Below are 24,129 nucleotides of genomic sequence, written 5' to 3' on the forward strand. Positions count from 1 at the left end.
GTTAATGCCCTACCCAGACACTCTCAGATACTTCTTACCAGCTTTGTGCATTCCTTTCCAGGCTTCTGCATGCCTTGCCACTGAGGTGTCATATATTTGACCTTCAGAGGATTACCCTTGGGCATTGGAGTCTCCTTGTTCACACAGTCAGGAACGTCTAGCAATTTTATATCCCTCCCATCCCCTGCAAAATTCCCAGACAATCCATGGCCTCCTTCCCAGTACAGAGAACTGGAAGTGCCTAGCAATTTCACATTCCCACATCCAATCTCTGAACGGTCCCTAGCCAACGACAGAACAGCTCCTTTGCTTCAAAGCTGAAATAACTTTGAGGTGTATTTTATGCTCCAGGGCCCCTGTAGAACTAGGGTGAGTCTAAGACCTCAACAAAAATTATACACTTTCTGGGCCTCTTCTCCTTTTCTATCCTGCCTCCTTCACTCCCTGAATAGTTTCTCCTGGGAGTAAATCCTTAAAAACACTTGGATCTGAAACCTTAGTTTATTTGGGAGAATATCATCTGCTAAACCTATATTATAAGAGAGATTTATTTCAAATTCACAGTCCAGATAGTAGCCCCCAAATTAAGTGAATATGCTTTTTACATGAGCTTTATAAAATATGAGTATAGAATTGGTTGTAATAATGTTAAATGATCATTCAGTTAGAATACTGTTCATATAATTCAGTTATCTTTGCCAAGTGGTTTTATCTACCTGGCTTTCAGTTTTCTCCTTTGATAAATGAGTGTATTGGATCAGATATTCTCTAAGGCAGTGGATCTCAAAAGGAGGCAGTTTCATCCCCCAGAACACACTTGGTAAAATCTGGAGACGTTTGAGGTTGTCACAACTGAGGAGGAGTGCTGCTGGTACTTCTAGTGGGTAGAGGCCAGGGATGCTGCTAAATAACCTGAAATGCCCTGGACAGCCCCTACAGCAACAAATCATCCAGCTCAAAATATCACTAGTGCTGAGATTGAGAAACCTTGATCTAAGGTCTTACTGTCTCTAAAATTCAGTGAACTATTAATTCTTAGTTTACAGTATGTCAGTTCATCATTTTTGTGATCAGTGCATTTTCTGTGAGAAACCAGTCAACTCAGTCAGCTTGATACTAACCAGTTAGTTACTGGTCTGTTTATAAGCAATTGATGGTCAGTTAAGGTAGACTACTTCTGCATGGGCACATAGCCTTTGTAACCTAACATTCAATGACCTACTTGCTGCTCTAGAAAATACTTTTTTAAAAATGTGAAACAGGGGATAGAGAGTACCTAGTGAAAGCAAATACAATGGTAATTTCTTTACATAAAGTGGCATGGGCAAATTAAATAAAGTATGTAGCATGCCATTTTATGACACAGTAATCATAGACAGTTTAATTAAAGAGCTATATGAGTAGTATGCACTTTTGACTTTTTATATTAATCTCAGTAACTAAGAGAAACTAATTTAATACTCCTGATTTGCTGTTATTAATAGAGCAGGTTTCCAATGACATTTGCCATGTTATAGTTTTCTAGAACAGTGAACACATTAAAAGTAGCTGTAGTTAGAAGTTCATTGGTTATATTTACAAAAAAAGTACCTATTCCAATTTTTTTACTTGACGTATATCATGGTCATTGTGAATCGCTTGTGTTTAATGTGCCATTAAAACACCCTAAATTAAATGATGTAATGCTACACTATCTACTTCTGTATTTTATCCATTTTAAAGCTTAATTGCTTTATAATGAAGCATAATGTAGAGTCAAATACGGGAGCAAATGAAGAAGAAATTATTAAAATTCCATGATGTAATTAATTCCACATACTTTATAAAAGATCTCTTTCTATGAAATCATCATTGTGTAAGAAATAAAGAAACATGTAGAAGGACAAAGTATTTTGGATTAATAATGAAGTACATGACGTGGATGAAGAAAAATGAAATAAAAACATAAAATCTGGACTCCAAAGGTTAGAGACTTGGTTCTGCTGGCTGGCTTTACTCTTGTTTCTAGGTTCAGAAAAGAAATGTAAATACAGTAAAATAAGCCTAGAGGGCTGTAAAATGATTCCACGGTGAGATGGATTAGGTTAAACTGCTTCACCCAAATACAGCACAGCAATGATATAACAAGCTCCCAAGGGACAAATGGAAAATTCCCTCACTGGTGCTGTGTTCAATAGCGGAGCATTTAAGCTTTTGGAAATCAAAACTATGATATCATGTTTTGTGTGTCTTTCTCAAACTGCTACTTGATATTTTATTATTATATTTCTTTATGATCAGGATTTTGTGGACTGTACCTTGAAGATCAATAATTGGAAATGCAGAGATAAGTTTATATAAGACAGAAAGATATAATGTAGCAGTGCTGTGGTCTGTTTCTGTTCCCCCAAAATTCATATGTTGAAATCCTAATGCCAGATGTGCTGGTATTAGGAGGCAGGGCCTTTGAGAGGTAATTAGGCCATGAAGGTGGAGCCTAATTAATTGTATTAATCTTGTAGTGCCTCACAAAAGAGACTCCACAGAGGTCTCTGACCCATTCCACCATGTAAGGATACAACCAGCAGATACATCCAGGAAGAGGGCCCTCACCCACCCACCCACCCATGCTGGCACCCTGATCTTGGACTTTCCAGCCTCCAGAACTATGGGAAATAAATTTCTGTTGTTTATAAGCTACCCAGTCTATGGTATTTTGTTATAGCAATTCCAACTGACTAAGATAAGCAATATTCAAACTATCTATTTTTTTTCTCATTTTTCTCATGACCCATGGGAAAAATAGCCTACCAATTCCCATGAACAATACATAGCACATTAGTTATGTATCCACATACCTTTACAACTCAAGATAATTTTTGAATGAAAGTACTTGTGAATGTTTTAATTAAATGGTTAGCTATCTATTTTAATATAAGAAAAAAGGTAGGTCTATTTATAGAGTGTACATAAAGCTTGGAGATGTGGAAAAATATGTAGAATATAATCAAGGACATCTTCACTCTGTAAAATAATAATGCTGTCTGTGTTTCCAGACTTCATGAATACTGATATGGAACAATCTCTAAGATGTGTTATTAATCGGGGGGAAAGCAAATTGCAAAACAATATGTACTACTATATTATTACATTTATATAACAGTCAAATGCACGTTTATATCCATATGGGATGAACTCATAAGAAAATTATATGGTGGTAGGGATGAGAGAGGGAATTGAAGGGAATTCAAGAGAGAATTTTATTTTGACAGTATGTTTGAAATTTTTACAGTGTGAAAATGGTTATAGAGCACCAACCACTTCAGTATTTTAACTCTGATCAGCAACAGATCACTTTCAAGCACTTCATATCTGACCCTGATGCTTCAGTCACTGTGAGTATGAGGGTGGACTCATTTCATGTGAAGGGTCCTGGGCGAATTGTTGGAGATTTAGGTTATAAATCCTCCCTCTGGTACAAACCACCTGAGTGATCTTGAGCTAATCACCATTTCCCTAAGCTCCAGTCTCCCCATCCATAAATAATGATTTCTAAGGTCTTGTCTTGCTTTACTATTTCAGCTGATCAGAAGTCAGGTAAAAGTATGCACCAATCCAGTGGACCTATGCTGGCTGGCTCTTAAAACTCCTCACTTCATGGTTGTGTCACACTATCCTTTTGAGAAAGTGAAAATTAGCACTGCTAGTAAAAGAGTGCCTCCAATGGGACACGGACAAAGTCAAGTAAACAGTGTTTATACACAGAAGGACTCACCACAACTGAAAATAGGACTAATGACCCCTCTTTGTAAGTGATTTTTGCTTTTTTTATCAGTGATGTCCCCAGGCCAGCATTACTACCCTACCTCATGAAAAAAGGTGACTGAGAATCTAATTGCTAAACTGCTCCTTCTTCTTGACAAGACCCTATCCAAGACAGGAGTCCATGATCTCCCTTGGAAATATCAAGCACAAGTCCACACCTATAAACAGCCCCTCTTAAATCACCATTATGAGGTGCCCCAAGGTTTCATGTGGGGTATGTCCTCATTTGCTACAGCCTACTAAATAAATCTGACTTTGACTGCAGATATGTGCCTGGCTCTTTGACTACTAGGATTTGACACTTCCTTTTGACCATCAAAAATATCATTCATGTAACATAAACCGCATCTTTTGTCAAAAGATACTTCTTTTACTGAAAGAACACCCTTATTTTGAAATGCTATTGAAATAAAACCTACAAACAATAGCAAGAGGGGTTAATCTATATCCTTGAAGACAGTTTTATTTATATTCTCAAATTATCATCCCGTTCCTCATACCTACATCACTTCATTAATTATCTAGGCCTTTCTTTCACTGGTAGCTTTAACATATCCACAAATTGTAGTCATTTACATTCGGAAACATGATGAACATCCTTTAAGAGATTTGTATTAGTTATATATTGCTGTATAACAAATTACCCCAAAATTTACTGACTTAAAGCAACAAACATTTATTATCTCACAGTGAGTTGTGGGCTAAGAATTTGAGTGGCTTAGCTGGATAGTCCTGGCTGGTTCAAGGTCTGTCATGAGATCCTGAATCTTTCCTTCAACCTCACGGAGACTAAATAGGTGGTTTAATGTAAATTAATTTCTGAGCAATCTATTTCCTTATTAACATGTGTGCCATTGAATAATTGTAATCCAGTCACAGACATTTTAGTATGTATTTTCCACACATACGTGTCATGTGAAGGCCTCATAATAACCCTGTGGATCCAGTTTTCAAATGAAGAAACTGAGGCTTGGAGAATTTAAGTATCTTACCCTGTATGGTATAGCTATGGGGAGATAGAATCAGGATACGAAAAAAAGTTTTGTTTAACACCCAAACAATACTTTTTGTACAAGATCAGAGCTTCTAGAGAAAATAATTTTTTAAAAATAAAGAAGAAGAGAAGAAGTAGGAATATTTGTTAATTGGGTCCTTACTTGATAACATAAATGTTTACATACATCATTACGCTTAATCAAGTCCATTCTCTTGTTTAATCAAGTCTGTTTACAATTGCTAGTCCAGAAATCTCTCCGTTTTGGTAAAAATTCCCTTCAAAATATTTTCCAAATAAGCAGTAAACTCATATCACCAGGAATGCCAAAATTCTCTCATCCATATGTGAGCACTGTGGTCTTTTAAAGGGGAAGTCATTATATTTTGTCTCAATATCTTTTGCATCACTTTTCTATGTTCTGTTCCTCCTGAATACTTCTCTATCACATTTTTCTTCCTTCTGCGGAATAGAGAAAGATCAAATATGTTATTTATACCTTTCAGTAAAATGACTACAGTGAGAAGAAGTTTCTGTCAAATATTTTGTTTCTTCTCTGCTTTGGCATTTTGAGGCAGTTATTTCTAACTGGCTATTCAGAAGAGAGCAAGAAGGAAAGAATTCAGAGAAAGGTACATTGAGTAGGACCTAAGTCTTTCAATATTTAATGTGAAAAAGAAGATTAAACTGCACTTAATTTCAGATAGTAGTTTTCAACACTGAAAGGTATAGATATCAGAGAAAGAGGAAACATCAGAAATACAGTTTATGTAAAACTATACTAAACAGGGTTACTTGTGTGCTCTCATATGCAGTTTGAAATATCTATCAAGTGAAGCTATGCATTTTCTTTGATCACAACATTAAACATTAAGCTAACAGTGCAGTGGAAGTAATTCAAGATTTGGAGTCAGCAAGAAATGATTTCAGGTTCTAGTTTTACCATTACTGGTTATGTAACCTTGGACAACCTGTCTGTGACACTTTGTGTATCTGTAAAATGGGAGTAATAATCGTGCCTATTTTTCCTGGTTGTGGTAAAGATTAGAACTAACGTAGATAATTTGCCTAATACAGAGTAAAAGCTCAGGAAGTGACGCTTTAATGAGTCTTAGTTTACATTTATTTATTTGCTTATGGAAAAAATGTGCTAATTTAGGAGAGCTAGAAAGAGAAATGTTTCTTCACCCCTTCCTAGCTACTTGGTTCTTAGATCTCCAGTACTTGGACCTCCACCTGTTCTTAGATCAATTTACCCTCGCCCAGTAAGTGCTTCTTCTGAAGCCGGAAGCTGCTTTGAGAAGCATACCTCCTTTTAAGAAATAACTTCCTTTGTGCAAAGTTTCCAGATGTCAGGTAGGCTTACCTCACCTATGTTTCTGGTTAGTAGACTGCAGATTTTAGATTATTATTTTCTTAATGTTTCTGGTTAGTAGACTGCAGATTTTAGATTATTATTTTCTTAAATGTAAGCAAGACTTTCAAAATGAGTTCCCAATCAAAAATACTAAGGTATTCACGTTAGCTAGCTTGATAAAATGGATATGTGTGCTTGTGCTTCCAATCCTCGTTGAATGTGAAGTTGACAGACAAGAAAAATCCTGTTAAACTTTACAGATATAAGCTTTTATTTGCTTAAAGCCAGAAAAATACCCCATAAGAATATGTAACTAATTCTTAATCAGTTTTTGAAATTCTTCTGTATAAACGGCTGCCAAAAATAAATGATATATTGATAGATCTTTATAGACTAATATTTAAATTACTTGCATGTGCTCAATCATGAACTGTGAGGAAATGAAAACTTATAAAAGACTGATTATTTCAAGTCAATACTGACTAGTTTGTTTTAGCAGTAGGAAAGTATAAAATCTGGCCTGTTTGAAGATACAAAGTTTGAGAAACTTTAAAGGAATTTGCCCTCTCCCAGTTGTCAGTAGGAATTCACCAACCTATGGGGACTCAGCTCAGTTCCACACAGGCTTATGTTTTAAATTCCTTGTTTATTTGGTATAGAAAGAACCTTTTTACAAAGAGTGATTTTTGGTTTTCCCCAAATCCCACCTCTGTGGATTTCCCCTGCAGTTTTGGAGCTTGAAAAGTACATTATAGTCATCCACCTCTCTTTCTTCCTATAAACCAGTGTTCACAGTACACTGCACCAGGGAGTTCACCCTGAAACATTCACACTCCTAAACCTTCATTACCCAGGATTCAAACTAGGCTGAACACTGTCATACTCCTGACAGCTCTGCACATATTCTCTTGCATTCTCTGTGGTTATAATGTGTCCTCTGTATATTGCTGTGGGGATAGCACAGTTTAAGCTAATCATTGAATCGGGAATTTGAATCTTCACCTGAGTCTTGCACCCAAGAGCAGGGGGTAATGTTGGAATTACCTATAGCAAATCAATTATGAAAAATAAAGTGGAGAAATGGAAATACAAATGAGATCTAAATAAAAAGTAATATAAATTGATGAGCTGGACTTCATTAAAATTAACAACTTCTGCCCTGTGAAAGAAGATATCAAGAGAATTAGAAGGGAAGCCGCAGACTAGGAGAAAATGTTTGCAAAAGATGCATCTGATTAAAGACTGTTATCCAAAATTACAAAGAACTCTTAAAACTCAACAGTAAGAAAACAAACAACCTGATTAAAAAATGGGCCAAAAACCTTAACAGATACCTCACCAAAGATATACAGGTGGCAAATAAGCATATGAAAAGATGTTCCGTATCATATGTCATCAGGGAAATGCAAATTAAAACAACAGTGAGATACCACTACATGCCTGTTAGAATGGCTGAAATCCAGAACCCTGACAACAGCAATTGCTGGTGAGGATGTTCTGCACAATGTACCCTCCTCTCAATTTTATTGTAAACCTAAAACTGCTCTAAAAAATAAAGTCTTTTAAAAAGTAATATAAAAGAATTGAAGTTCTTGCTAGACCTTAATGTTTGTTACATTTGTTGGAATGGAATTTTCTGAAGGTCTTATTTATAAATGTACCATCCATAGCCCAATACTGTGGCTGGCATCAAACAGGGACTGAAGTGAATTGAAATTCTTTATCCAAAATGAATTCCTTTTCTGGAAAGGAAAAACTGACCAAATTCATGGAAATCTATGTTCAAATCTAACTTCTAATTTGGTACCAGAGCTGGTCAGGTGTTTAGACTGAGCTTCTTGCCAAAAACTACCAAAACTGCCGGATGAAATATTAAAAGTACCTTCTTGAAAACATTGCCTAGATGATAAAACAGAAAGAATGATATGGCCAAACTTAAGAGAAGGCTGGAACCAGATAATTAGCCTGAGCATAGAAGCCAGTTTTGCCCTAAGGGTATTTGCTGAATTTGACTTTAAATTTTCACAATCTTGGTTTAGGATACAAAGGGCGAAATGCAGGCCTCCCAGAGGCTGGAGACAAGTAGGATTCTTCCCCTTGTAAATTTGATACCACAAGGGCAGGGTAACCGAAAACTAAGGTTAAAGCTGCCTACTCTGTATACACCCTCAGGAACTGCAAGGAATACCACTGCCTGGATGATGAGCAAAAGATGGCTTCATACGAAGTGCTCTGAAATGTTCAAGAACAAATGACTCTAATCTCACACACACTTTTCCAAAGGACAGGACAAGGGAAGACTTCCCAATTCAGTTTCATGTTACCAGATCCCTGATACAGAAACCTGAGGAGAAAAGTACAAGAAGGCCAACGTCACTCATGAACGTAGATGCAAAAATCCTAGACACAATAATAATATAAGTGGAATCTTCAAGGTATAAAAGGATGAATACACTGGAGCAAGTTAATTTACCATTGAAAGTCAGTTAATGTAAATTATTGCAGTATTACAAGATGGAAAATTCATATAATTAATGAAAGAAAGCACTCTATAAAATTTAACATACATGCAGAATTTAAAAAAGGAAAAAATATTGTACACTTATAATTTTGTTCAGGGCTAGATATCATGTTAAGTGTTTTTTCCACAATAAAATTTTTAAAAAGGGAAAAAAAAAACTTGTTAACAGCCTAGGAGTAGAACAGAGATTCTTCAATCTGCTAAAGAGTGACACTTTGAAAGATTTCGATTTGAGATAAGGATGCTCTACACAGTTATTCAACATTGTATGGCTGGTCCTCACTTCCACAGCCTTAAGGTAAGTAATTTAAGAAAACCCATAAATGGAGAGACATACATTTTCCTGAATTGAAAAACTCAATATTGTCAATATATCAATTCTACTCAAGTTGTTTTATAGAGTCAGTGGAATCCCAGTCAAAATCTTGAAAGTACTTTTGTGAAATATGAAAAGATGGAAAGTTGATTCTAAAATTTATATAGAAGAGAAAAGTGGTAAGGAAAGTCAGGACTCTCGTAGAGAAGAATAAGGTGCAGAAATTTTCTGACTAGATGTTGTGGCTTATTATAAAGCTGCGGTAATCAGGAATGTGTGGAATTGGTGCTTGGATAGAAAATAGACCAAATAGAATAGAAAGAGAACACAGAAACAGACCAACTCATATATGGGCACTCCATATATGAAAAAAAGGACAAGGAATATTTGCTGATCAGCAGGGAAGAATAGACTACTGAAGAATGTTTCTGGCTTAATTTGGAATCCATGGATAAAAAATAAAAATTAGAAACAAGACAGGGATATCCTTTCTCACTACTCCTATTCAACATTGTTCTGTAAATCATAGCTCATTCAATAAGGCAAGAAAAAGAAGTAAAAGTATACAGTTTGGAAAGAAAGAAATAAGAATATGTCTATTTGCAGATGACATAATTGTCTATATAGAAAACATGAAAGGGTCTTAAAAACAAAACAACTCCTGGAACTGTAAGCAAATTTAGCAAGGTCTCAGAAACAAAGTCAATGTACAGTAGTAGTCAACTGCTTTTCTATATACCACCAATAAATAATTTGAATTTTAAATTAAGAAATCTGTACTTTTTAAAACAGCACCAAAAAAATGAAGTGCTTGGGTATAAATCTAACAAAATATGTGCAGGGTCTATATGTGAAAACTGCAAAACACTGAAGAAAGAAACCAAAGAAGATACACATAATTAGACAATCTGTGTTCATGGATTGGAAAACTTGATACAGTTAAAATGTCAGCTCTTCCTAATGTGATCTAAAGATTTAATGCAATTTCAATGAAAGTCTCAGTAAGCTTCTTTTATAAAAAGATATCTATAAACTGATTCTGAAATTTACACAAAAAGGCAAAATTACTAGAATAGCCAAAACAATTCTGAAAAGGAAGAACAAAGCTAGAGAACTCACATTACCCAGTTTTATGATCTACTATAAGGCCACAGTAATCAAGGCAGCCTGGTATTGGCAAAAGCATAGACATAAAAATCATTTCCAGGTAAGTTTAGTTAATACATAAACTAAATATGTTATACAATGGAATATTACTCAGCCATAAAAAGAAACAAAATTGAGTTATTTGTAGTGAGGTGGCTGGACCTAGAGTCTGTCATACAGAGTGAAGTAAGTCAGAAAGAGAAAAACAAATACCGTATGCCAACACATATATATGGAATCTAAAAAAAAAAAAAAATGGTCATGAAGAACCTAGGGGCAAGACGGGAATAAAGACGCAGACCTACTAGAGAATGGACTTGAGGATATGGGGGGGGAGGGTAAGCTGGGACAAAGTGAGAGAGTGGCATGGACATATATACACTACCAAATGTAAGATAGCTAGTGGGAAGCAGCCGCATCGCACAGGGAGATCAGCTCGGTGCTTTGTGACCACCTAGAGGAGTGGGATAGGGAGGGAGACGCAAGAGGGAAGAGATATGGGGATATATGTATATGTATAGTTGATTCACTTTGTTATAAAGCAGAAACTAACACACCATTGTAAAGCAGTTATACTACAATAAAGATGTTAAATACATAAATAAATAAATAAATATATATTAGTTTTTGATTTCTGCATAACAGGTTACCACAAACTTAGCAGCTTAAAATGACATCCATTTATTAGCTCACTTTCTGTAGTTCAGAAGTCCAGACACAGCATGGCTGGGCTCTCTGCTCAGAGTCACACACATACATCAGGCTAAAATCAAGATGTCAGTCAGGCTATGTTCTTATCTGGAGCTCCGTCATCTTCTAAGCTTATGAGGTTGTGGTGGAATTCAGTTTCTTGCAGTTTAGGCCTGGGTCCCTGTTTCCTCGCTGGCTGTCAGCAGATGGCAATTCTCAGCTCCTAAAGGCTGCCTACATTACTTGCTGTGTGTACCCTCCATCTTCAGAGCCAGCAATAGATAAGCTCCTTTGTATCAAATCCCTCTCACTTTTTGAATCTCTTACCAGGAAGAGTGCCATCCTGAGGCAGGAGATAGATGGCTCCAGGCTGGACATTTACAACTGGCCTCCTATTTCCTATTTACATTTCTTGGGGCGAGAAAAAGATGGGCTTCAGGCTGGACACTTACAACTAGCCTCCTGTTTGCATTTCCTGAGACAGGGGATAGGTGGGTTCCAGGTTAGATATTTACAACCAGCCTCCTGTTTGCTCTCTGAAATGGAAGTAACAACAGAAACAGGGTAAATAACCAGGCTTTGTCTCCTGTGGACACCTTAAGATAACAGTCATGGCAGGGACAGAGAGGGGCTAGACCCTGTTTGAGTAAAGGATCAAGAGGTCATATATTTCCCATCCCTGGGGTAAGGGAGACACTGCACATGCGCAGAAAGGCTCCTTGGGGGTCAAAAGTCAGGGGACAATGCCAGGCCATAATGAGTCTTGCTTCTCCCAGATGCCTTTGTGTTGAGATCCATCTTGGCTGAAGGGTGCATGCACACGTAGGGGGAGGGTCCTAAAACAAATTAGCCAGGGGGTACAAAACAAGATGATTGGCCAGAAGGTAAACAAAGCCCCAGAAGAACTGGCCTATATAAATGACTTGACCGCCTCTTTATTGCGCTCCTCCTCATTAGGGAGGACGCCCACACCCTTTCTCTACGGATGTGCATCTCTGCCTTGCTTCTGTCTTAACAAACTGTTTCTGTGTGTGCTCTCCCACTTGTTGTTGTGCTGTGTCTCTAATAATAAACTTTGTACCTGTTTTTACAGTTTTTGCCTCCATGAGAAATGCATTTTTCACTGGGGGCAAGAGCCAGGGGGTCTGGTGGCTAGGATTCCTGGTTTTCATTCAAGCTACCCAGGTTCAGTTCCTGGGTAGGGAATTAAGATCTTGCTTCAAGCAACCGCTCACTGCTGCCTCTCCGAGATAATCCCTTTTAAGGGTTCAACCGATTAAGTCAGACCCACAGGTATGAACTGACTTGTGTCATCCCAAAATTCATATGGTGAAGCCCTAACTCTCAGTGTGACTGTATTTGAAGATAGGGCCTTTAAGGAGATAACTAAGGATAAATGATTTATAAGGGTGGAGTCTTAATCCAATATGCCTGATGTCCTTATAAAAGGAAGAGATGCTGGAAAAGCATGTGCTCAGAGGAAAGGGCCATGTGAGAACACAGCTAGAAGGCAACCATCTGCAAGCCAGGAAGGGAGGCCCCAACAGAAACCAACCCTGGTGGCACACTGATCTTGGATTTCCAGCCTCCAGAACTGTGAGCAAATAAATTTCTGTTGTTTAACCCACCAAGTCAGTGGTATTCTGTTATGGCAGCCTGAGCAGACTAATATATCTGCTAAGAATAATCTCCTTTTCTTTGAGTAAATTGTGCCATATAAGATAAACTAATCATGGAGTTGATATCTCATTGTATTCACAAGTCTCTCCCACACAAGATGTGTGGATTATAGAAGGGTGTGGATCATTAGGCGTCGTTTTTTAGTCTGTCTATTACAGCTTATAGCAAAAAAAAAAAAATGGAAGCAACTCAAATGTCCATCAATAGGAGGATGAATAAACAAAGTATGGTACATTCATACAACAAGTTACTACTCAGCAATAAAATGGAAGAAGTGTTGATGCACACAACAGCTTGGATAAGTGCTGAGTGAAAGAAGCCAGTCTCAAAGGTTATACACTGTATGATTATATATACATACAATATGTAATTATATATGTATATATATATGCATATATATGATATATAATCACATATAACCATATATATATATATATATATATATATGTGGCATGGCATTCAGAAAAAGACAAAACTATAAGGATGGAGAATAGATCAACGATTGTCAGGGGTTTGGGTGGGAAACTATTTGACTACAGATAGGCTGTATGAAAAAGTTTTCTGGGGGCATGGGACTGTTTTCAACCCTGATTATGATGGTAGTTACGCAAATCTAAACATGTGTTAAAACTCATAGACCTGTACAACAAAAAATCAATTTTACTGCATGATAATTTAAAAATAATAAAAATAATTTACCTCTAAGGATATCTTATAAATTCCATGAAGTGACAAAATGAAACATTTTGTAACTTTTAAATTTATTGATAATAAAAAGTAAAACTTTATAGCCACAATCTTGACACTTGAATTATTAAAATTCAGAAAATATTTAGAGATGTAGAGCCATTGGATTAATAATTTAAATTTTTTTTACAACCAAAATGCTAAATTTTCAGATGAATTCCTCAGGAGATTGTGGCCATTCCAAGCTACATTAAAATGTGGTCAACTTTACCACTCCAGAAAAGGGTCTCGACTTGTATCACATTTTACCGAATCACACCTGGAACTCCTTGTTGCAATGTGTTAATCCACCAAAGCAGTCATACTATTGTCTATTACTCTTTTAGTTTCACCATCACATCTTTACTCCACACAGAGGTACATTTTATTTCAATGCCTATGTCAGATTGATAACCGGAAGTGATATGTCACTCTAAAATGAGGAAAGCTGTCCACAAGCAGTTGCTCGAGAAACTAAAAATACATTTTCACAGCTGACGTGTTAATGGGGAAATTAACTCTGCCAGCAACGTGAAATGAGAAACTCAAGGCATTTTGAGCATTTGAGAGGCAGCTGATCTCCATTTCACTGGTATTTACCCTTGCTGCGCTGGGACCTCTGGCTGGGGACCAGCCTGCGACCTCTACTGTGACTGTAAGGCCCCCAGTCCATCTCTGTGCTGAGGGCAGAAGACTGGAGGAACCAGCAGGGCTTTCAAGATACATCTTTCCTCCTACCTCCCGCGGAGAGAGAAAACAGCCCTTTTCTGTGAGGGGAAAACCTGCTACTCTATATATGAATGAGCTAGATGTTGTCAATAAAGCCTTCGGAAAGAAGGAAGCCTAAAAATAATAACCAGCTCACTTGGCAGATTTCCCAAGATATTAAAGCAGCATCCTCAGTTTCAAGGCCACCGTCTCCACCGATTTCTCCCGAAGTTCACTAGGTCAGGGACCTCTAGTGCCCGGAGGAGCCGGTCAGGGAGGAGGAATGTGGGGGGAGAGTGAGGAAATGGCTACAGGACTCGAAGATACGAAGATACACGGGATAAGAGGCTCAGCCTTGCCTTCGAGTTACTACGGCTCTTTCTTCTTGGTCCTGAGTTATCCTTTTTGTCTATTTTCATTGATTGAATAATGGCATCCTTGCAAAAATTCACTCCACCCGTTGCTCTGTGATCACAGAAGGGCAGATGTATCGTAACTGGATCTTCATTCCTGTCTGAGGTGGAGCACGTCACCGCTTTCAGAGTAAATGAAGAGGATATACTGAATTCAGAGCAAGAGTCTTCTGTAAATGAGCACACCGTAGTCTGGAGCATCGCCTAAGTGTAGACTGAGTGTAAATGGCCTTCGGTGGAGTATGTAAATAATTCATTAGGCAGGAAATGAGAATCGGCCATTTTACTATTAGAAACATAGTGAGATTCTTTTTTTCTTTATAAGAAAGCTTTTCATGACAGAGGAGAATCAATCATCTGATCAAATGCCTTTTCGGCCTTTTGAAACAGCAGAGTGCTAATGCATTTTCCCTTCTTCCTCTTCATAAATGTGAATTCTTATTACACACACTCTATTGTTGGTAAAGAGAAACTATCAGTCTGGCTTCAGAGTGAGCAGGACACTCTCGGAGGTTCATTAGAAATATAGCAGATTATTATATATATTATATAAACTAATTATATATATGGTAGATCATATATAGTATATACGGTATAGCATATATAGTATATACTCTGACCTTATGTGTAACAACTTAACCCCTTCTCTCAATATTTTTTTTTTCTCTCAATATTTTTAAAAAGAATTTTAAAGTCCAATACTTCAAGAGTAGGATTCTAATTCATTACAATGAAGGATTTTTTTTTTCAGAGTATCTGAACTGGCAAATCTGTACTTGAGCAGCATCAACCTTCTGAACTCTTTCTCTAGTCTCTCCAACCAAAAAACAGAAGTTTCCCTAAAATTCCCTGAGATTATCATATAGGCATACACACACACACCTGTATTTGTTGTATTAACACTTTTCGAATTTAAATCATTCCCAGAAGGGAAGGTTCAGTTACTTAATAATCAGTTATTATTCCTTTAACCTTGATTGGGAGGAAAAGGGGAGAAAGTTAGACAGAGACAGAGGCAGAGGAATTAGGAAAAGTTGGTTCGAAAAAAAAGAAATTTGAGACAGGGGCAGCAGGAAAGAATTTCCCTCTTTGGCCTACAGCGTTTACCGCAAGTGTTGCTGATAAAGTCTTCGATGAGAGATTTCTGGGGATTTGGGGCTGGGAAAGTCCTGAGGTGTCAGCACTTAACTCAGGTGTCTGTGATTCACAGGAGCCTCCTAGAATTATATTACAAGAAAAATGTAATGGTGTCTGTCTTGGATTTTGTGATTTTTACCATTTTCTTTGTGTTGTTCTATACATTCCACAATGTAGAAATTATTCAAATATTAAATACTGTTAAAATGATCATTCACACAATTTTAGGTGTTATCATAAATTCAACTCTGTCTCCAAGCAGGGCTCACCATTTAATGAGTTACTCCTCAGAATTGTTAGCACCTTAAAAAATAGCACATTGATTTTTCATGATTATATAAATAATATTATTAGGGAACTTAGATAAGCTAGAGGAGTGAAAACAGATGTAAAGGATGTACCTATAACTTTATTGTTCCAATATCCACAGTTAACCAACGTTAATACTTTATATATTTTCATATTTTTATTATAGAACTAATGATGATAATAATAATAATGGTTAAGTGTTTTCTTTGTGCCAGACCAGTCTTAAGTATTAAATGTATTAACTAATTTACTGTTTACCCAATCCCACTTGTATGTACATCATTACCTCCATTTTACAAGTGGGGAATCAGAAGCCTTGCACAATTGGGTAACTTGGCTAAGGTCCTGTAGTTAGAGATACAGCCGGGATTTGGGCCCAGGGGGCGTGGCTTCAGAGTCTCACTGTTTAACCACTCTAAGCTGCCTTAAATGCATGCGTGCGTGTGTGTGAGTGTGTGTAAATCTTGGGTGACTCATGGATTTAACCAATATACAACTTAAGGCTTGTAGCCCAAAGCTGCTTGAAAACCAGTCAAAAGGGTAAGTTGGGTAATCTTCCCTTGTCACCATATGGACATTTTGACAGATTCTATGACTTATTTGCATCTTCTCACCAAGAAAACCTCTCAATAGAAAGCCCCAACACTTACCGTCTGCTGGGTTAAAATTGTTCTCCTGTGTATACATCCCTAACCAAAACTGGATTTTATGTACCCATCTAAAAAGAGAAAGTTGTATTTCAATTTTGTATTTCTTTCATTGTATTTAATTTTGAGCATCTTGCCATGTGATTGCATTTTTTGTGTGTGGTTAGTGTGACTAAGGAACTGAATTTTTAATTTTATTTATATTTTTTCCAGCTTTATTGAGATATGATTGACGTATAACATTGTATAGGTTTAAGATGTACAGTGTGTTGACTTGATACAATTATATATTGTAAAATGATTATACAGCATAGCATTAGCTTACTCCTCCATCACATCACATAATTACCATTTCTTTTTCTGTGATGAGAACATGTAAAATCTACTCTCTTAGCAACCTTCAAGCATATAATACAGTATTATTAACTATAATCACCATGGTGTACATTAGATCCCCAGAACTTACTCATCTTATAACTGGAAGTTTGTACTCTTTGACCAACATCTGTCCATTTCCTCCACCCCTCAGCAACTGGTAACCACCATTCTAGTCTCTATTTCTATTAATTGGGTTCTTTTATCATATAGTATTTATCTTTCTCTGTCTGACTTACCTCACTTAGCATACTGTCCTCAAGGTCTATCCATGCTAGATACCGTACACCTTAAACCATACACAAAAATCAACTCAAAATGGTTTGAAGACTTGAACTTAAGACCTGAAACCATAAAACCCAAAAAAATAAACATAGGAGAAAAGGTCCTTGACACTGGTCTTGGCAGTGATTTTTTGGATCGTCAAAAGGCAACAAAAGCAAAAATAAGTGGGACTACATCAAACTAAAAACCTCCTTCTCAGCAAAGAGAACCAACAACAAAATCAAAATTCCATTCCTATGAAATGAGAGAAAATATTTGCAAATTATATATCTGATAAGGGGTTGGTTAGTATCCAAAACATATACTTGTACCACCTGATAGCCAAAAATTAAACAGTCTAATCAAAAAATGAGCAGAGGTACAGAATAGACATTTTTCCATAGAAGATGTACAAATGGCTAAGAGCTACATGAAAAGGTGCTCTACATCATTAATCATCATGGAAATACAAATCAAAATCAGAATGAGATATCACCTCACATTTGTTGAAATGACTATCTTCAAAAAGACAGGAGTTAACAAGTATTGGTGAGGATGTGGAAAAAGGGAACCCTAGTGCACTATTGATGAAAATGTATATCAGGCAGCCACTATGGAAAATATTATGGAGGTTCCTCAAAAAATTAAAAATAGAACTAACTATATGATCCAGCAATCTCTCTTCTGGGTACATATCCAAAGGAAATGAAACTAAGATCTCAAAGAGATATCTGAACTCCCAAGTTCATTACAGCATTTTCCATAAGAAAAGCATTTTTCCAAGATACGGGGAAAAAACCCTAAGTTTCTATCAACAATGAATGGATAAAGAAGACATGATTTTATTTATGCATATATATATATAATTTATATATTTCAATTATATATTTTATTTATATATGTTATATATATAATATGTGTGTATATATATATAATATATATTATATATATATATATATATATAAAATAACATCAGCAAGTGTGATGCCTCCCGCTTTGTTCGTCTTTCTCAAGATTGCTTTAGCTATGCAGGATCTTTTGTGGTTCCATAAGAATTTCAGAACTGCTTTTTCTATGTGAAAAATGCCATTGGCATTTTTTTTTATTGGAGTATAATTGCTTTACAGTGTTGTGTTAGTTTCTGCTGTACAGTGAAGTGAATCAGCTATATGTATACATATATCCCCTCCCTCTTGGACCTCCCCCCCCCCCATCTCACCCATCTAGGTCATCACAGAGCACCGAGCTGAGCTCCCTGTGCTATACAGCAGGTTCCCACTAGCTATCTATTTTACACATGGTAGTGTATTTATGTCAAACCTAATCTCCCAATTCAGCCCACCCTCCCCTTCCCCGCTGTGTCCACACGTCCATTCTCTATGTCTGCCTTTCTATTCCTGCCCTGCAAATAGATTCATCTGTACCATTTTTCTAGATTCCATATATATGTGTTAGCATACGGTATTTGTTTTTCTCTTTCTGACTTACTTCACTCTGTATGACAGACTCTAGGTCCATCCACATCGGATAAAGAAGATGTGGTACATATATATAATAGAATATTACTCACCCATAAAAAGAAATGAAATTGGGCCATTGGAATTTTTATAAGGATTGCATTGAATCTGTAGATGGCTTTGGATATTATGGGCATTTTAACAATATTAATTCTTCCAATCCATGAGCGTGAAGTATCTTTCCATTTATTTGTGCCTTCTTCAATTTCTTTCATCAATGTCTTATGGTTTTCAGTGTACAGATCTTTCACTTCTTCAGTTAAATTTATTCCTAAGTATTTTATTCTTTTTGATACTATTGTAAATGGATTTGTTGACTTAATTTCTCTTTCTGATAGATCACTGTTAGCATACAGAAACACAGCTGATTTATTTCCTTCCCATCACCAGATCCTTCCTTATGTCACCAGGGTTTTGGCAATAGCTGTGTCCCTCTAAGGCCATGCCTCATTTCTGATAGCCGCTAGTATGCATGACTAGTTCTTACCAGACTCTCCTAACACCCTTTCTTCTCTGTGCCACCTCAGGCATAAGAAGTAATGCCTCTCAGCTGACATTAGTCTTTGGGGACTTCATAATTGCTTGTTTGTTCTTTAAACCTGCCCAAACCTATGAAAATTGTCCATTCATTATGTTAAATTTGACCATTTGATGGAGGCTTTTCTCTACTTCTGGACGCCTATCTGATACTCTCATTTATCCAACGGTTCTTATAAAGAAATGTATGGTATAAGCTATGCAAATAGAGTTATCATTAGTAGAATGTAGGCTTTAAAATATTCACTAATAACTGTCACAGAGAGAATACAGCAAATGCATTTAGTAAGAATTTTTTCAAGGGGAGTAGACCCAGAACCTTCTATCTATACATTCCCTACCCTCTATCTTCAAGGGATCACCTACAGCCAGACATTCTAAATTCTGAAGCCCTGAGATCAGCTTTACATTTAATTTCTTTTCACCCACATGAACAGCCAGTTGCCAAGTCTAGCCATATTTTCTGTGGCAGTGCTAGATTTCATGCAAAGCTCCTTGTCCAAGTCCTGACTCTGGCTTTCTCTAAACCACGATATAATTTAAAATTATTTTCCATTTGCCATTTTAGATATTTTGCATTGTCACTCACAGAAATTCAGGAGCACCCCAGGGTTGGATATAAACTTGTAACCTTCAACATTTCTGCCTACAAAGTGTCAATAACATATTTGTCCTTATCTCTCTTTATCTTTTTACCCTGAAAATTCTGTTTTTGTTAATCCCTTGAAATGAGGTCCCCCTTTTAAACCTAACAACCTTTGAATAAATCATTCCAAACTTATGGGTACAATCCTCAATTCTTTTTTTTTTTTTTTTTTTTTTTTTGGCTGCGTTGGGTCTTCGTTGCTACGTGCGGGCTTTCTCTAGTTGCGGCGAGCGGGGGCTTCTCATTGTGGTACGCGGGCTTCTCATTGTGGTGGCTCCTCTTGTTGCAGAGCACGGGTTCTAGGCGCACGGGCTTCAGTAGTTGTGGCATGTGGGCTCAGTAGTTGTGGCTCGTGGGCTCTAGAGCACAGGCTCAGTAGTTGTGGTGCATGGGCTTAGTTGCTCCGCGGCATGTGGGATCTTCCCGGACCAGGGCTCGAACCCATGTCCCCTGCATTGGCAGGTGGATTCTTAACTACCACCAGGGAACTCCCCAATCCTGAATTCTTGACCAGAAATCATCTTCATCAGTTCCTATATAGCATACATTTCTATAGAATCATAGACTGTAGAATACTTTGGAAAAATTAATGGTAGTTTAGTCTAACCATTAACTTTTTACTGTTTTCCCATTTAGCTTTCTTCAATCAGTGTCAATTTTACCAACCAGAAGAACTGTTTCTCTATGTAGAGCTTGCTGACCAGGGCTACCTGTGAAGGACACTGCCTTTGAGGATAGGAATAAGAGGAGGAAGTAGCCAAGACCTGCTGCATGCTAAACGGGGTGTCACTATTTATAGTTTTCATTCCAGAGTGCTGTACCCCCCAAAATGAGCCAAAATTGGGGAATCAGGAGAATAGTGTAGAAGTCTGGGCATAAAATTCAAGAATGTATCTTTAAGGAGTTAAGCACAGGCAGGAAGAAAGCAGCAAAAAGGGAAATGAAATATAGTGTGTGTGATGGATAAAATCCTCTATCCTGTATATTGCCCTGGTGTGCCTCACTGACAGTGGGTGGGACTATAAAGGGGCCGTCTTTTCATTTGGCTGTCCTGTGAGGTGCTTCTGTGTCAGTGCTTCTTCAGAAGCGGGAGGGGTTTATAGGCTGTCACCCCATGGGACATCGGCAGAAGACCTCAGGAGTCCAGAATGGCCTGAGCATCCCTTCCTGTGTCTTGGCATCCCTTCACTAATGACTGGGGTAGGCAGGTTGCTAAGAGAAGCAGAGAGCTGAACAGCTATCTGTGAAAGATCTGAGTTAAAGTCCCTCAGGGTTTAACTGAAAGGAGGCAAACTAGCCTTATGAAAGAGAGAGGTAGAGGGAGAGAGAGAGGGGAAGAAAGAGAGAGGGAGGGAGGAAGGAAGGAAAGAAGGAAGGAAGGGAGGAGAAAAAGGAAGAGGGAGGAACGAAGGAAGGAAGGGAGGAAGGAAAAAAAGAAGGCAGGGAGGGAGGGAGAGAAAGAAAACTAGAGTACAAAATAGGCAACCAGAGCAGAAGCCAGTCTGTGTCTGGGAAACTCAGATGTAGGGAGCCTGCAGCTTCGGGCACCCTTGGTACATCAGATACGAGGATTAAAGAGGCAATATATTTTGCCAGACCTGGGTATGAAGCTAATAGGTTACCAGCTGTGGTCAAAATCTAGTCAAGATCAGAAACTAGATGTGGCTGAGCATACAATTTGAGCAATCTCAGTGTGTGCAGCTGAGTGAAATTCTGATAAGAGAGGGATGAACACTCCCTATTAAGCTGAGGAGCACACAGTGAATAGAATGATTATTGGTCAATATTCATTGGTAACCCAAAAGAGTACTAGCAATTTAATCACAGTGCGAATTCTCATTAATTTTTGGTGACTTACAAAAAAGCACCCTTAAGGGAACTTTTCATTCTTCCTATTTTCCGCTTGCATTTCACAGTTTGTCTTTGGGCATATCAAGGTTGGGAATCCCCAGATGTTTCTCTTTGGAAAGAATTTGAGTGGCTCTGGACAGATGGAAAATGGACCATCTGGTGTTATCACTGCATGCGTTGTTAAGTCTAGATAACATAAGGGTGATTGGCCAACTGCCCAGATAACACCACCAATTCTCTGGATTTACTGATTTTTTTTTTCCCAAGAACTACTCTTCATCATGGGAATTTATTTTCAAGCAGAACATTGTTCTGATTTGCTCAGAAGAAGAAAAACAAATTTAAAAGAATGAAAGAGCAAGATTTTAAAATGCAGTATTTATTTTTTACTGCATGTCTCTGACTAACCTTTTAGTTTCCTAGAATTGTTAAAGTCAGCAACAGTGGGACCTTAACAGGATCAAACCTTATAGAATGATCCAAATACTATACACTTGAGTGAATGTGGTATATCTTTTTTTTTTTTTCTATTTGGTATATATTTTTCCAAACAAGGAGATTCCTTTTGCAAGGCTGTCATAGTGGAATTCTCACTAGATGCCGTAACATACTAGAAAAATTTTTTCCTTTACTCTCTTTTTTATAATTTATTTATTTTATTCATTTATTTTTGGCTGCGTTGGGTCTTTGTTGCTGCGCGCAGGCTTTCTCTAGTTGTGGCAAGTGGAGGCTACTCTTCCTTGCGGTGTGCGGGCTTCTCATTGCGGTGTCTTCTCTTGTTGTGGAGCACAGGCTCTAGAGCGCAGGCTCTGTAGTTGAGGCGCACGGGCTTAGTTGCTCCGCGGCATGTGGGATCTTCCCGGACTAGGGCTCGAACCTGTGTCTCCTGCATTGGCAGGCAGATTCTTAACCACTGCACCACCAGGGAAGCCCTTCCTTTACTTTCTTACCTGCTGAGTCCTCAAGAGGTATAAAAAATAAATAGCTACAAGTACAGCAAAAAAGAAGTCTAATGATTCCAGAAAGGGTATCACTAATTGGACTACTGTTGTCAAGTCACCTTTAAAGAAATGTTTGCACAGTGACCCACAGGCACTTTGTGCCTTGAAAGAAACAGGTCTTCTGACCCTAATACATTGCTGAACCTGACATTTAAGAGATGACCTAAGTAGGATCCCAAATAAAAGACTCACCCAAGGACTTGTGGACAGAGACCATAACTTTCTTGTCCATTAAGTTTTCTGAATACTTAATATAGAGCTTGATATAGAGTAATAATTCCAAGAACAAAAGAACAAACTATTTTCCTATCTGACCCCACCCCTCTCCTAGATTTATTTTTTCTCTTTTATTTCTCTTGTTTAACAAACTTTTTATTTCATTTTATCATCATTTCTTTATCTTACTGTTTCTCCTGATATATATGGTCCCAAATTTCCTAGGTTTGACACCAACTTTTCTCTAGGTATGCTTCATCTGCCCATTTATGTTTGATGCATTTTTAGCACCCATAGGTAGCATACCCCTGGGCATGACAGGGTCCCAAACATACTCTTTTCTTCACATGTTCCTTGTAGCTTACTGCCCCCAACAATCAAAAATTCATGTGCCAGGAACCACCTTATCTAGATTCATGGTTCCTAAAGAAGATTTAGTTCTTGTGATATAATTGATTGAAGAAGATAAATTAAGGCTTATTTTCTGAAAATTGTCTTTTTTATGACATAACTTCTCAACTGAGGCTGGACAAATATGATTGAGGCCAACTTTGATATCCAATGCCATTTATTGGAATTGACTCCTAGAGCAGAACATGAAATGAGAAGTCAGCAACTCTTAATGGCCAACAATCTATGTCAGGGCATCTCCCATAGACTAAATGTGTCCATCCCATCCACGATTCATATATTAAATCCTAAAGCCCAGTGTGATGGTATTTGGAGGTGGGGCCTTTGGGAGGTGAGTAGGTCATGAGGGCCGAGCCCTCATGAACGGGGTTAGTACCATTATAAAAGAGAACCCAGAAATCTCCTTTGCCCTTTAGGACATATGAGGCTACAGTGAGAAGACTGCTGTCTATGAACCAGGAAGTGGGCTCCCACCGGACACTGAATCTGCCAGCACCTTGATCTTGGACTTCCTAGCCTTCAGAACAGTGAGAAATAAATTTCTGTTATTTATAAGCCACCCAATCTATGATATTTGTTATTGTAGCCTTAGAAGACTAAGATAGCACCCTTAATAATTTTTCTAATATTTCAGCCTAAATCATGTACGTGTTAGGGGTATGTGGTTTATGTTGATATAATGAGTTGCAGCCATCACAAACCAAACTATTTCCTTTTGACAGTTTCCTTAATCTCAACAGAGGTAGGTAAATTCAAATGCTTTTCCAAAAATGGTTGTATCTGGTGATGTGTTGCAAATAACGTAAAGGAGGGGTTGTAACAACAGATGCTTGATATAGAACTACCTGTTCCCTGAGTCATTT

General features: G+C 37.6%; 1 long non-coding RNA gene across 1 annotated transcript in view; it reads left to right on the forward strand.

The window, feature by feature from the left end:
- Window positions 1–23,759, forward strand: part of LOC118888225 — a 34,754-nt gene extending 10,995 nt beyond the window's left edge. Inside the window, exons 2-3 of the long non-coding RNA XR_005018276.1 lie at window positions 3,272–3,374; window positions 23,683–23,759. This is a non-coding gene — a long non-coding RNA (uncharacterized LOC118888225). The remainder of the gene's footprint in view (window positions 1–3,271; window positions 3,375–23,682) is intronic.
- The last annotated feature ends 370 nt before the right edge of the window (window positions 23,760–24,129 follow it).

The sequence above is a fragment of the Balaenoptera musculus genome, chromosome X (assembly GCF_009873245.2).
Source record: "Balaenoptera musculus isolate JJ_BM4_2016_0621 chromosome X, mBalMus1.pri.v3, whole genome shotgun sequence".
NCBI lineage: Eukaryota > Metazoa > Chordata > Mammalia > Artiodactyla > Balaenopteridae > Balaenoptera > Balaenoptera musculus.